The sequence below is a fragment of the Triticum dicoccoides genome, chromosome 7A (genome assembly GCF_002162155.2).
Source record: "Triticum dicoccoides isolate Atlit2015 ecotype Zavitan chromosome 7A, WEW_v2.0, whole genome shotgun sequence".
In the NCBI taxonomy this organism is placed as follows: domain Eukaryota; kingdom Viridiplantae; phylum Streptophyta; class Magnoliopsida; order Poales; family Poaceae; genus Triticum; species Triticum dicoccoides.
This window is the reverse complement of record NC_041392.1, coordinates 215,778,136-215,793,856: the sequence shown is the minus strand read 5'-3', so window position 1 is coordinate 215,793,856 and position 15,721 is coordinate 215,778,136.

The window sequence follows — 15,721 nt, the reverse complement described above, 5'->3', positions numbered from 1 at the left end:
AAATATTTAAATCATGCACAAGCCCGATGACAAGCCAAGCAATTGTTTCATACTTTTGATGTTCTCAAACTTTTTCAATTTTCACGCAATACATGAGCGTGAGCCATGGACATAGCACTATAGGTGGAATAGAATGGTGGTTGTGGAGAAGACAAAAAGGAGAAGATAGTCTCACATCAACTAGGCATATCAACAGGCTATGGAGATGCCCATTAATAGATATCAATGTGAGTGAGTAGGGATTTCCATGCAACGGATGCACTAGAGCTATAAGTGTATGAAAGCTCAACAAAAGAAACTAAGTGGATGTGCATCCAACTTGCTTGCTCACGAAGACCTAGGGCAATTTGAGGAAGCCCATCATTGGAATATACAATCCAAGTTCTATAATGTAGAATTCCCACTAGTTTATGAAAGTGACAACATAGGAGATTCTCTATCATGAAGATCATGGTGCAACTTTGAAGCACAAGTGTGGAAAAGGATAGTAACATTGTCCCTTCTCTCTTTTTCTCTCATTTTTTTATTTGGACCTTCTTTTTTTGGCATTTTTTCTCTTTTTTTATTTATTTTTCGTCCGGAGTCTCATCCCGACTTGTGGGGGAATCATAGTATCCATCATCCTTTCCTCACTGGGACAATGCTCTAATAATGATGATCATCACACTTCTTTTTACTTACAACTCAATACTTAGAACAAAATATGACTGTATGTGAATGCCTCCGGCGGTGTACCGGGATATGCAATGAATCAAGAGTGACATGTATGAAAGAATTATGAACGGTGGCTTTTCCACAAATACGATGTCAACTACATGCTCATGCATGGCAATATGACAATGATGAAGCGTGTCATAACAAATGGAATGGTGGAAAGTTGCATGGCAATATATCTCGGAATTGCTATGAAAATGCCATAATAGGTAGGTATGGTGGCTGTTGTGAGGAAGGTATATGGTGGGTGTATGATACCGGTGAAAGGTGTGCGATAATAGAGAGGCTAGCAAATGTGGAAGGGTGAGGGTGCGTATAATCCATGGACTCAACATTAGTCATAAAGAACTCACATACTTATTGCAAAAATCTATTAGTTATCAAAACAAAGTATTACGCGCATGCTCCTAGGGGGATATATTGGTAGGAAAATACCATCGCTCGTCCCCGACCGCCACTCATAAGGAAGGCAATCAATAAATAAATCATGCTCTGACTTCATCACATAACGGTTCACCATATGTGCATGCTACGGGAACCACAAACTTCAACAGAAGTATTTCTCAAATTCACAACTACTCAACTAGCATGACTCTAATATCACCATCTCCATATCTCAAAACAATTATCAAGTATCAAACTTCTCTTAGTATTCAATGCACTTTTTATGATAGTTTTTATTATGCCGGTCTTGGATGCCTATCATATTAGGACTAAATTCATAACCAAAGCAAATTACCATGCTGTTCTAAAGGACTCTCAAAATAATATAAGTGAAGCATGAGAGATCAATAATTTCTATAAAATAAAACCGCCACCGTGCTCTAAAAGATATAAGTGAAGCACTAGAGCAAAAACTATATAGCTCAAAAGATATAAGTGAAGCATATAGAGTATTCTAATAAATTCCGATTCATGTGTGTCTCTCTCAAAAGGTGTGTACAGCAAGGATGATTGTGGTAAACTAAAAGGCAAAGCTTCAAATCATACAAGACGCTCCAAGCAAAACACATATCATGTGGTGAATAAAAATATAGCTCCAAGTAAACTTACCGATGAACGAAGACAAAAGAGGGGATGCCTTCTGGGGCATCCCCAAGCTTAGGCTTTTTGGTGTCCTTGGATTTACCTTGGGGTGCCTTGAGACTCCCCAAGCTTAGGCTCTTGCCACTCCTTGTTCCGTAACCCATCAAATCTTTACCCAAAACTTGAAAACTTCACAACACAAAACTTAACAAAAAATCTCGTGAGCTCCGTTAGCGAAAGAAAACAAAACACCACTTCAAGGTAATGTAATAAACTCATTATTTATTTATATTGGTGTTAAACCTACTTTATTCCAACTTCTCTATGGTTTATAAACTCTATTACTAGCCATAGGTTCATCAAAATAAGCAAACAACACACAAAAAATAGAATCTGTCAACAACAAAACAGTCTGTAGTAATCTGTAACTAACTCAAACTTCTGGAACCCCAAAATTCTAAAATAAATTGCTGGACGTGAGGAATTTATCTATTAATCATCTGCAAAAAGAATTAACTAAATATCACTTTACAATAAAAAATGGCAGCAATTCTCGTGAGCGCTAAAGTTTCTGTTTTTTACAGCAAGATCAAAAAGACTTTCCCCAAGTCTTCCCAATGGTTCTACTTGGCACAAACACTAATTAGACACAAAAAACACAAAAAAAAAAACAGAGGCTAGATAAATTATTTATTACTAAACAGGAGCAAAAAGAAAAGAATAAAAATAAAATTGGGTTGCCTCCCAACAAGAGCTGTCGTTTAACGCCCCTAGCTAGGCATAAAAGCGAGGATAGATCTAGGTATTGCCATCTTTGGTAGGCAATCCATAGGTGGCTCTCATAATATATTCATATGGTAATTTTATTTTCTTTCTAGGGAAGTGTTCCATGCCTTTCCTTATCGGAAATTGGAATCTAATATTCCCTTCCTTCATATCAATAATTGCACCAATCGTTCTAAGGAAAGGTCTACCAAGAATAATAGGACATGTTGCAATCTATATAAAGAACAATGAAATCTACGGGCACATAATTACTAACAATAAGAACATCATTATTATTTCCCATAGGTTTCTTAATAGTGGAATCCACAAGGTGCAAGTTTAAAGAACAATCATCAAATTCACGGAAACCTAGCAAATCACAAAAAGTTTTTGAGATCGTGGAAACACTAGCACCCAAATCACACAAAGCATAGAATTCATGATCTTTAATTTTAATTTTAATTGTAGGTTCCCACTCATCATAAAGTTTTCTAGGGATAGAAACTTCCAACTCAAGTATCTCTTCATTAGATTGCATCAAAGCATCTACGATATGTTTAGTAAAAGCTTTATTTTGACTATAAGCATGAGGAGAATTTAGCACGGATTGCAACAAGGAAATACAATCTATCAAAGAGCAATTATCATAATTAAATTCCTTGAAATCCAAGATAGTGGGTTCTTTGCTATCTAAAGTTTTAACCTCTTCAATCCCACTTTTATCAATTTTTGCATCAAGATCTAAAAACTCCGAATTTTTGGGACGCCTTCTAAATAAAGTTGACTCATCTCCAGTCCCATAATTATCAAGATTAATATTGCAAACAAAGATTTAATAGGGGACACATCAATCACTTTTAGATCTTCATCCTTATTATCATGAAAACTAGAAGAACACGCTTTTATGAAGTAATCTTTTTTAGCACACATCCTAGCGGTTCTTTCTTTGCACTCATCAATGGAAATTCTCATGGCTTTGAGGGACTCATTGATATCATGCTTAGGTGGAATAGATCTAAGTTTCAAAGAATCAACATCAAGAGAAATTCTATCCACGTTCCTAGCCAACTCATCAATCTTAAGCAAGTTTTCTTCAATCAAAGCATTGAAACTCTTTTGCGAACTAATAAATTCTTTAATACTAGATTCAAAATCAGAGGGCGTCTTATTATAATTTCCATAAGAATTGTTGTAGGAATTGCCATAATTACTATAGGAATTACTAGGAAACGTCATAGAATTAAAATTACCTCTACACGCGTTGTTACCAAAATTGTTCCTACCAACAAAATTCACATCCATAGATTCATTATTATTCTAAATCAAAGTGGACAAAGGCATATCATTAGGATCAGTAGGAGCACTCTTATTAGCAAACAATATCATAAGTTCATCCATCTTTCCACTCAAAACATTAATCTCTTCAATTGCATGCACTTTTTTACTAGTAGATCTTTCGGTGTGCCATTGAGAATAATTAACCATAATATTATCTAGGAGTTTGGTAGCTTCTCCTAAAGTGATTTCCATAAAAGTGCCTCCCGCGGCCGAATCTAAAAGATTTCTATAAGCAAAATTCAATCCGGCATTAAAATTTTGTATAATCATCCATAAATTCAAACCATGTGTAGGGCAATTACGTATCATTAATTTCATCCTCTCCCAAGATTGTGCAACATGCTCATGATCAAGTTGCTTAAAATTCATAATATTGTTTCTAAGAGAGATGGTCTTAGCGGGAGGAAAATACTTAGAGATAAAAGCATCTTTGCACTTATTCCATGAATCAATACTATTTTTAGGCAAAGACGAAAACCAAGCTTTAGCACGATCTCTAAGCAAAACGGAAATAGCTTAAGTTTAACAATATCATTATCCACATATTTGTTCTTTTGCATACCACACAAATCAACAAAGTTGTTTATATGGGTAGCGGCGTCTTCACTAGGAAGGCCAGAAAACGGATCTTTCATGACAAGATTCAGCAAAGCAGTATTAATTTCACAAGATTCAGCATCAGTAAGAGGAGCAATCGGAGTGCTAATAAAATCATTATTGTTGGTATTGGCAAAGTCACACAATTTAGTATTATCTTGAGCCATCATGACAAGCAAGCAATCCAACACACAAGCAAACAAGCGAAGAAAAAGCAAACAGAAAGAGAGGGCGAAAGGAAAAGAGGGCGAATAAAATGGTAAGGGTGAAGTGGGGGAGAGGAAAACAGAGGCAAATGGCAAATAATGTAATGCGAAGGATAAGAGTTGTGATGGGTACTTGGTATGTCTTGACTTGGCGTAGATCTCCCCGGCAACGGCGCTAGAAATCCTTCTTGCTAAGCACTGCGTTGGTTTTCCCTTGAAGAGGAAAGGTGATGTAGCAAAGTAGCGTAAGTATTTCCCTCAGTTTTTGAGAACCAAGGTATCAATCCAGTAGGAGACCATGTGCAAGTCACCTCGTACCTGCACAAACAAATAAGAACCTCGCAACCAATGCGATAAAGGGGTTGTCAATCCCTTCACGGCCACTTGAAAGAGTGAGATCTGCTAGAGATAATAATGGTAAGATAAATATTTTTGGTATTTTTATGATATAGATTGAAAGTAAAGATTGCAAAATAAAATAGATGGGAAACTTATATGATGGAAAATAGACCCGGGGCCATAGGTTTCACTAGTGGCTTCTCTCAAGATAGCATAAGTATTACGGTGGGTGAAAAAATTACTGTCGAGCAATTGATAGAAAAGCGAATAATTATGAGAATATCTTGGTATGATCATGTATATAGGCATCACGTCCGTGACAAGTAGACCGAAACGATTCTGCATCTACTACTATTACTCCACACATCGACCGCTATCCAGCATGCATCTAGAGTATTAAGTTCATAAGAACAGAGTAATGCCTTAAGCAAGATGGCATGATGTAGAGGGATAAACTCATGCAATATGATATAAACCCCATATTTTTATCCTCGATGGCAACAATACAATACGTGTCGTTTCCCTTTCTGTCACTAGGTTCGAGCACCGCAAGATTGAACCCAAAGCTAAGCACTTCCCCCATTTCAAGAAAGATCAATCTAGTAGGCCAAACCAAACTAATAATTCAAAGAGACTTGCAAAGATAAACCAATCATACATAAAAGAATTCAGAGAAGATTCAAATATTGTTCATAGATAAACTTGATTGTAAACCCACAATTCATCAGATCTCGACAAACACACCGCAAAAGAAGATTACATCGAATAGATCTCCAAGAGAATCGAGGAGAACTTTGTATTGAGATCCAAAGAGAGAGAATAAGCCATCTAGCTACTAGCTATGGACCCGAAGGTCTGAGGTAAACTACTCACACATCATCGGAGGGGCCATGGAGTTGATGTAGAGGCCCTCCGTGATCTCCAGCGGAGCTCCGGAAAAGGCCCCAAGATGGGATCTCTTGGGTATAGAAGGTTGCGGCAGTGGAAATAGGGTTTTGTGGTGCTCCTGGATGTTCTCGGGGTATATGGATATATATAGGAGGAAGAAGTAGGTCGGTGGAGCAACGAGGGGCCCACAAGGGTGGAGGGTGCGCCCAGGGGGGTAGGAGCGCCCCCTGCCTCGTGGCCTCCTCGATTGTTTCTTAACATCCACTCCAAGTCCTTTGGATCACGTTTGTTCCAAAAATCACGCTCAGAAAGGTTTCGTTCCGTTTGGACTCCATTTGATATTCCTTTTCTGTGAAACACTAAAATAGGCAAAAATACAGCAATTTGGGTTGGGCCTCCGGTTAATAGGTTAGTCCCAAAAATAATATTAAAGTGTAAAATAAAGCCCATTAACATCCAAAACAGATAATATAATAGCATGGAACAATCAAAAATTATAGATACGTTGGAGACGTATCACTCTTCAAACCCCATCTTTTTTGGCGCCTCTTTCAGATGATGAGATATATGTTCAACTGTTCGAGGGGGAGTGGTAGCATATGGTGATTACTTTGAGTGCAAGAAGGATGCCCTTGAAAAGGTTGGCTTCTCCACTTACCAGAAATGCACTACGGCTATTTGTATGCTTGCATACGAAATTCCCGGTGATCTCATGGATGAGTATGTACGCATGAGTGTTTGACCCTGAGTACTTGACAGAGCCAAATGTCACAGATATAAACCGGTTGTTGGCGATCAGTGCAGATAGGGGCTTCCCAAAAATGCTTGGTAGCATAGATTGTACGCACTAGAAGTGGAAGAAATGTCTATTTGATTGGTAGGGGCCATGCAAGGGGCATGTAAAATGTTGTGCCTGAGCACCAACAACCGACAACGATTCTACAGTTTATTCAATTTCATCATGAAATGCATGATTGGCGAAATCACATTCAACTCCAAATGTTATGGTTGAGCACATGTGGACTCACCTTGGTAACTAGTAGATGTATTGGTTCATTTTCTTTCGATGTATTTGTGGCAATTTAAATTTGATTGTAAACTTTGTGATTTTATTGTTGTAAACTATTTTTTATTGTGATACTATGTGATTTATTTGGTTGTGAACTATATGCGATGTTTTTTAGACGTATGCATTCAGAAATTGTATATTTGGCCGCCGGATTGCTAGTCAGACCAAATGTGTCGGCCAATTAGACGTACCGTCAACACAACCACAAAATGTGGCTAACACAACATAAAAAGTGGCTAGACATTGTCCCTTTACCCGACCCAGACATATAGGACACGTTGGTTACCCACATAAGGTCCAACTAGGCCCGTGCGGGAAGGAATCAGGTTGTTTGGTTGTCATGTATACACTGTTCGGCCTGCACGACATGAACTTTACAACACTCTGAGCCAGGCCCGCGACCTACGCCTAGATCGACAGTTTCTCCAGAGCCAGGCTCATGCGAGGCATGGGAGGGGAAAGCGGCGCTAAGCTCCAGTGACTGGGGAGATGGCGCGAGCTCGCCCACGTCTCCGAAAAATCGGCGGGGGGATTTCGGCTCACCCCCCGCCGATTCGGTCGCCCTATTTAGCCTCCATCCTCTCACCGCCCAAAGCCCCGCCACCCTTCTCCCTCCTTTTGATCTTTCCCAACGACGTGCATCGGCACCAACGACCAAGTAATTAAGCAGAGCTCCTTCATCATCTGACGGTCCACGGCGGCGGCCACTCCCGTCCTCAACTTCTCCGACCCTTTTCGCGTCCCCCCGAGCTGCATCCATGGCCTCTGTGAGTTCAATGACCTCTTTCTCTGTGTTTGTTCTATCTGGATCTAAGAGGATGTGGTCTTAGGGTTAGATGTGCAAGCATGTGGTAGGGTTGACTCGTGCATTGATCTTTGAGGAGATGCTAGATTTTGATGTAGTGATAGCTTTTTGTGCTAGATCTATGTAGATTGAGTAGTATGATAGTGATGCACACTATGGTCTATGGATGAACACTATGGATTCATACCTAGTTGTGTAGGATTTGTAGCATGCTAGAGTAGCTATTTGTGATGAACACAATGAACTCATAGCTAGTTCTGATGTTGTGGTAGCTATTAGTGATGGAGTCATATCTAGGTTGCATGTATGCTCCTACTTTCATGGATCGTCCGGTTGTTATGTTGTGGTACTGTGTGTTCTATGCTTACTATGTATGCCCGATATGATTGTAGGACATGACCACGCAGGCGCAATATCCTAGGCAGGTGGCACATCCCTAGCTTTACCCTGGCCTTGGACTAGCTTGGTTGCTGCATCATGTTTAAATTCAAATGAAATTTGAACTGAGGAATTCAGAAGCCTCAAAACCCTAATTAAAAGAAGGGCAAGCACCCTTTAAAATTGCATTCTGTGAATCCAAAATGCCCTAAAAATAGTTTTGTGAATTTTGGCAAGAGTTATATATCAAACCAAAATTCTGGAATATTTTTAAGGAATTATTTGGTCTCTGAATTTAAATCAATAATCTATTTGAATTTGGGGATATATTCATAATATATAATGAATATATTTTCAAATGCTTTGAAATGTTTTATGTACTTTTGGAATAGTCCAGAGAGGTAACATAAAATATTTCAGAATGTTTTGGCACTGTAAGAAATTATTTTGAATTTGAAAACAGTGGCAAAATAAAATAAAAAGGGAAACATAACAGAAAAAAATAAAAAGAGAGAAGGAAATACCTGGCCTCACCCGTGCAGCCCAGCCGGCCCAGCTCCTCCCGCGGCCCAGCCCACCTGGCCCCCTTCTCCTGTCTTCTTCCCGTGCCAGCGCACGAAGCAGCTGCGTGCTGGACGCACGCGCGCCGACGCCGGCCACCTCCTGCTTCGCCGTGGCAGCCTCCCCGACCCCCTCGCGACGCCACGGAGACGGCCTCGACCCCCTCGACCGTCTCTCTCTCTCTGGACCCCCTCCTCCTCCTCTGTTCTCCCTCCCTCTCGTCACCGAACGCACCTGGGAGCGCCGCTCGCCGTAGCCATGACCACGGCCACCCCCTCCCCTCTCCGACGTGCTCCCGAGCTCCTGCACCTCGTCGCCAACCCCCTCACCGAGCCACGTGACCGGAAGGGCCCCGAGCAGCCGCCATCGTCATCATCTCCGAGCTTCGGCCCCGGTGCCGTCTCCGTCGAATTCGGCCACTCCGGCGCGCCCCCGAGCCCACTGACCCTCCCTACAGCTCCGCGGTGAGCCTCCATGCAGAACCCCTCTCTCTCCCCTCGCGTTTGCGAGCTCTAGGCCATAGCCCCGTCGCGGCCGAACTCCGGCCGCCGCTGACCATGTCGCCGCCGTGGCCTGAGCTCGAACGGGTCGCGCCCGTGCATCTCACCGAGCTCGTGGTGACTCCAGGAGGCTGCGCAGTGCTTTACCCCACTCGCCCGTGCTCCACAACGCCGTTTTCGCCGAGGTCCGAACTCCGGCCGCCGCCTCGGGCTCCACTCCGGCGAACCCCGGCCACCCCCGCACCTCCCGTTGGCCCCCCTAGATGCGCACGGGCACGGGCTACCTTCTGGTGCCCTTCGCGCGTCCAGCCGTTGCCCGTAGCGCAACCCCGGTGAACTTCCGCCGCGTTCCGGGTCGCCGCCGGCCGAACTCCGGTGGCCAGTGACGGGCTGGCTTAATTAGCCACTAACCACCGCTTGTGACACTGACAGCTGGGCCCCACGCCCTTAATTAACCACGGCTTAAACTTCTGCTAGTTTAGATTAATCACAGTGGCCCCACGCGTCAGCTTTGACCGTGCTGACGTGGCCTTTGACCCGGCCCCACCTGTCATTGACACTAACTAGCCCTGTGTCACTGACGTGTGGCCCCCACACGTCAGGTTTGACCGAGCCAGCCCAGTTGACCCTGCTGACGTCACTGTGACGTGGGGCTGACGCAATAAGTATTTTCTGGATTTAATAATATTCAGGAAATTCCAGAAAATACCACAAACTTCAAAAATTCATAGAAAATTAACCGTAACTCCAAATTAAATAATTTATATATGAAAAATTATCAGAAAAATTCAAGGAATCCATCTGTACCATTTTCATGCATGTTAGAACAACTTATAGCTGCTGTTTAGCACAAATCAATTAAAGGGCATTTATTTAATCACATATGGAGTTTGAATTTGAATTTTATATTCAAACCAACTTCATTTAATCTGGTTTTAGTTGCATTAGCCCAACACACATTCATTTTGCCATGTCATGATCATGCATCATATTGTGCATTGCATTGATTGTGTTCCCTTCTGTGTTGCCGGTATTTGTCCCCTCTCGATAGACGTGATACCGATGATGTGATCGTTGACACTGATGAAGACTCAATGCTATCTTCAGAAGTGCCAGGCAAGCAAAACCCCCTTGTTCATTCCGATACAATCCTACTCTCTCGCTCCTGCTCTCTTTTACTGCATTAGGACAACAACGATTCATCTGTTACTTGCTGCGGTAGCCGAACCCCTTTATCCTTTGCATGACCTGTCATTCCACAGTAAATAGATGAAACCCACTAGTATGAGTAGGAATTGTTTGAGCCCTGTTGTGCCTACTCATTCATGCTTGTTTGTCATGCCTGCTACTGCTTAGAGTTGAGTCAGGTCTGATTCATCGGGGATGAATCAGAGGCGTGTGAACCTGTCCTACTGTGTGTGAGCTAAGTGTGTGAACACGATTTGGTAAAGGTAGCGGTGAGAGGCCATGTAGGAGTACATGGTGGGTTGTCTCATTGCAGCCGTCCTCAGGAACTGAGTTCTGTGTTTGTGATCCATGATTCAGCTACTACCACGCATTGGGCCCGAAACCAATGGACCCTCTCGGCTTCTTGATCACCCTTGTCCTCTGTCCAGGAGTTGCAAGTAGTTTCTGGTGTTTGTAGTATGCTGACCGTAGGGGTGGGCTGTGATGCGGTAGGCACGTGGCCGGGTAAACCGGGCGCCCGTTTGGTGTCACGGAACCCTGTTCACATCGTTTGGGGCTGTGAGCGAAACTCCGGCCGGATCTCCTCATGGATGGAACCCGAATAGGCGATAAACCTGGACTAGAGACTTGAGTGTTTAGGTAGGCCGTGGCCGACACCCACGTTGGGCTTCCGCTTGAAGGTTGCCGAGTACATGTCGTGTAAACGGCGGTAAGTGGTGAGAGCGTGTGTGAAGAAGTACACCCCTGCAGGGTTAATATGATCTATTCGAATAGCCGTGTCCGCGGAAAAGGACTTCTGGGTTGCTTATATCAGTTCATAGACAAGTGAAAGTGGATACTCTAAAATACGCAAGATAAGCGTGAGTGCTATGGATGGCGTTCTCGTAGGGAGACGGGAGCGGATCCATAGTGGCGTATTGATATGGTGAATATGTGGACTCGTGTGCGCCACCTCAAAAGAGTTACTTGCAGTCGTAGTTCAGGATAGCCACCGAGTCAAAGCTGGCTTGCTGCAGTTAAACCCCACCATCCCCTTTGTTGATAATGATGCATATGTAGATAGTTCTAATGTAAGTCTTGCTGGGTACATTTGTACTCACGTTTGCCTATTTATGTTTTGCAGAGAGACTTCGGTCTCGCTAGTAGTTCCGCGTGGACTTCGACGTTTATCTTGTTACCTCAGCTACGATCTTGTGCCCTCGGCAGGATTTGGTAGATAGTCAGGCTTCTCAGCCTTTTTCATTTATAGATGTCTGTACTCAGACATGATAGCTTCCGCTTGTGCTTTGACTTGTATGCTCTGATTTGTTGGGTCATGAGACTCATGTTTGTAATATCTCGCTCCTCGGAGCCTATTGAATATTTACTTGTGTCGTAGAGTCATGTTGTGATGCCATGTTGTATTTGCACCTATCGAGCATATTGTGTGTATGTTATTGAAATGCTTGGTATGTGTGGGATCTGGCTATCTAGTTGTTTATCCTTAGTAGCCTCTCTTACCGGGAAATGTCTCCTAGTGTTTCCACTGAGCCATGGTAGCTTGCTGCTGCTCCGGAACACTTAGGCTGGCCGGCATGTGTCCTTCTTCGTTCCTGTGTCTGTCCCTTCGGGGAAATGTCACGTGATGAATACCGGAGTCCTGTTAGCCCGCTATAGCCCGGTTCACCGGAGTCCTGCTAGCCCAGTGCTACAGCCTGGATTCACTCGCTGATGACCGACACGTTCGATGTTGGGTCATGGATGCCTGTCCCTGTAAGTCTGTGCCACTTTGGGTTTACGACTAGCCATGTCAGCCCGGGCTCCTTATCATATGGATGCTAGCGACACTGTCATATACGTGTGCCAAAAGGCGCAAACGGTCCCGGGCAAAGGTAAGGCGACACCCGTGGGAATACCGTGCGTGAGGTCGCAAAGTGATATGAAGTGTTACATGCTAGATCGATGTGGCATTGAGTCGGGGTCCTGACAGCGTTGGTATCAGAGCTTGACTGCCTGTAGGATTACCAAGCCAAACTGGTCGAAGTTGAGTCTAGAAATTCTTTAGTTATATAAGGGAATTGATTGTGGGATGGAACGTAAGGCTCTTTTTACTCCTTATACCTCATGGCCTTCTGATCTGAGTCATCATCTTCTCTTCTACGGGGATTAAGAACTAGGCTATCTCTTCTTCCCATCAGGATCACGTGTTACTAATCCGTAGACTTATAAGATTGTTGGATTTAAGCTTGAGTTCAGTTCCTACTACCTCCATATGTTAATTGTTGATCTCGAAACCTTGATATTGTGCTTCTGAGTGGTTATGCCACCATTTTTGTGAATGTCTCAAGTCTTTTCTGAGCATTTACAGCCGTTATGCTGTCCGAGTCATTCCAGGTTTCTAAATAGTCTGATGCATTTGCAAAATCCTTTCCCTCTAGTTTCGATGCTCCTTTATGCCAGCTCAATCACACTAATTGTTGAGTTGAGGTATTCTACTGCCTCGACCTTTATGTTGGAATAATTATTATGACCCTAGGTGTCTCAGGGGATCATCTAGTAATTTAGCCATGATTTGTGTTCCCAGTGTGATGATTCTGGCCATCATTCTCGAAAGCATCCCGTGATGCTACTTAGTAATAGGTATTCTGTTCCTGGGTTCTTGAACCCGAGATTCACTCTACTTACTTCATGTTGATAGTGTTTGCTAGTTCCTTCAGGATATTAGTAACTTTGCGATAGTCCTCGAGGTCCGTGGTATTTCCTTCTTTCAAATACTATGAACCGCTTATGGCAAATGTTTATTGGATCAAAAGATCACAATTAGAGTACTCTTGAGGAGATCTCCATTCATAAATCGTGACTCTGCCAGTCCTACCTCTCTGCATGGGTTATCTGGAAGAAATGTTGAATTCGTTCGACATGCCAAACCATGCATCCACAACTCAGAAAATCGTGTGTTCCTTTGAGTTGTCCCTCTTTAGTTGTCTACTGACCTTCGTCTATCAATTGATAGTCAAGAGTATGCGTGCGTTCGTTTATCAATGCCTATTACTCTTGTGGTCCGTCAAGCCATTCTATCGCATAATGACTAGGAGAAACAAACTCCAGTACCTCTTCCATATCCAGGATTGGGTCAAAGAAGTTGTGCTCCGCAGATCAAATTGCTAATCCAGCTTTTGTTCTGTTCTACCTTGGAGTATTACCATCTTTATATCGGGATTGTTATAGGAATTGCACACCATCCCATGAACTCTTGGTACAGTGATACTTCTTGCCATCACTGTTCATTCCTCGGCCCTCGTGTTGATGCAACCGGAATACCGACAAATGAATTGTGATGTGTGAAATCAATACTCCCAGCAACCTCGTTGCTTGGTAGTTAAAGGATAATAATTTCATTCTTAGCATGTTGGTTTTTGAATCATCCTTCTAAGACTTATCGTGCTACCTAGTTCTTATTTCGGTGCACCCTTCGATTGATGAGTTAGGATCTTGTCAAGTCCTCACTCATTTGATTATATCGTCTTGCCCTCAAAAGCGAGATTGTTCTCGAGCTTAGTAACATACCGGTGGTTCGTGATTTTCTGAATGTCTTCTCGGAAGTATCACCAGGTCGTCACCTGACCGTTATGTTGAGCCCGTGATCAAATTGGTTTCTTATGAACCACCTTCTTTCCAAGAATCGGTGTTAGATATCCCTGAGCTAGTTGGTTAAGCTGGACAACAACTTGGAGAGTTGGAAGATAAAAGCTTGTCTGACTTAGTTCGCTCCAAAGGGATATTCTTGTGTAGTGTGTGTTGAAGAAAGATGATATCTTCATCGATTGGTCCCTGTGATCAGTTGTTGGACCTATTGTCTTATCAATCCTTTGATTTGAGTGTGGGCCATCGTCAAATCAAATCAGTACCAACGATGCTCGTAATGTTGTCTTATTCGTGGTTGATCCCTCGAGCATACACCATTACATCTTTGGTCTGACCAATGCTATCACCGTGTTCACTTAACTATGGAATTCCTTTTAAAAGGAAACCCGGATGAATTGTTGTTGAGCCCATTGACAACATCCTTATCTCCTCCATGATTTTGTTGAGCATTAAGCTAGTGTTGGAAATTTTTGAAAGCATTTGTTCATGCTAGCTCATGAAGCATATGTTTGGATGAAGGTAGTGACTTCCTTTAATTCATGTGCATCTGATGCAAGTTGGCGCCGTGGATTCGAGAAAGTCAATGTTGCTTTCTTTGGAATCATTCCAAATCAGTCATGCACACGTGCGAAGAATGCTGTGGTTTGAAGACTTGCAACCTTCAATCTATATGTATCCCTAGCACACCAAGCCACTGGTTGATTTGTTCAAGGAGAAGGAGTTCCTTCATAAGAGCTAATCCGGACTTATGTAAGGACTTCGATACCCTCGTTGATGGTTCCCCCTCCTGAACTCGGTAGTGTTTTATTATAAGACTACTATGTGGTCATGCTTGTCTGGGACAACGTGTTCACATGTTAGTAGCAGAACCAGCTCATGTTTTGGAGCTTGCTATCGTAGTTCATCTCCCGAGAATCCCGCAACGTCATCTCGTCGATTTGTGTTGCAAACTTTCATTTTTCTTCCTAGACTCGATGGGTCTGGAATATCCTGACACCAACCAGATCTGAATCTCAGGCAGATATGATGGTTGGAACATTCTCCAAGAACTATAATATTGGTCCCTCGATAACCGGTAAAGTGGATGTCGTGGCCAACACACCCAGCCGGAAGACCTGTTATTATAATATCTTGATTGAGGAAGTTGGCCACCTCCCCATAGGGATTTCGTAGGATTTACTCCCTAGTTGCCCCTATGGATTTTGAGATCCCGAAGTCCGACCTTTTACTTGATGTCCTAGATACCAGACCATTTCTATGAATGGGTTACACTAGCACATCAAGGAGAACATTAGAAGCGGAGTGCTAAATGTTTCTCGGTCGATCATCCAGATTTTGTTTCCTTGGCCTCGCTAAGATGAAATCTGAGAAGGTGTTATCTTTCTTTGCATCTACATCCTCCATCATCATTCATCATGGTAGCAAGTTGTGTTGCCGGACCCTTGACACGGATGTTGGTAAAACCTTGATGAATATGGAAATGCTCAAGTTCTTGAGAGCACGCACAAGCGTTACGTGTTATCATCGGCTCTAACTGGGTTTGCTCTCAGTTTCCTCGGTTATGCTATAACTTCTCAACAGTGGATTCACTCTCTATTGTTGGGTTCTTCCCCAGTTACCAGAATCATTCCCAGCATTTGCATTTTGTTCCCAGCTTGCACCGCCAATGTGCCATTCTACCACGGATCTCTTCCATTTCCGGTGGTAAGCAAATTCATCCATT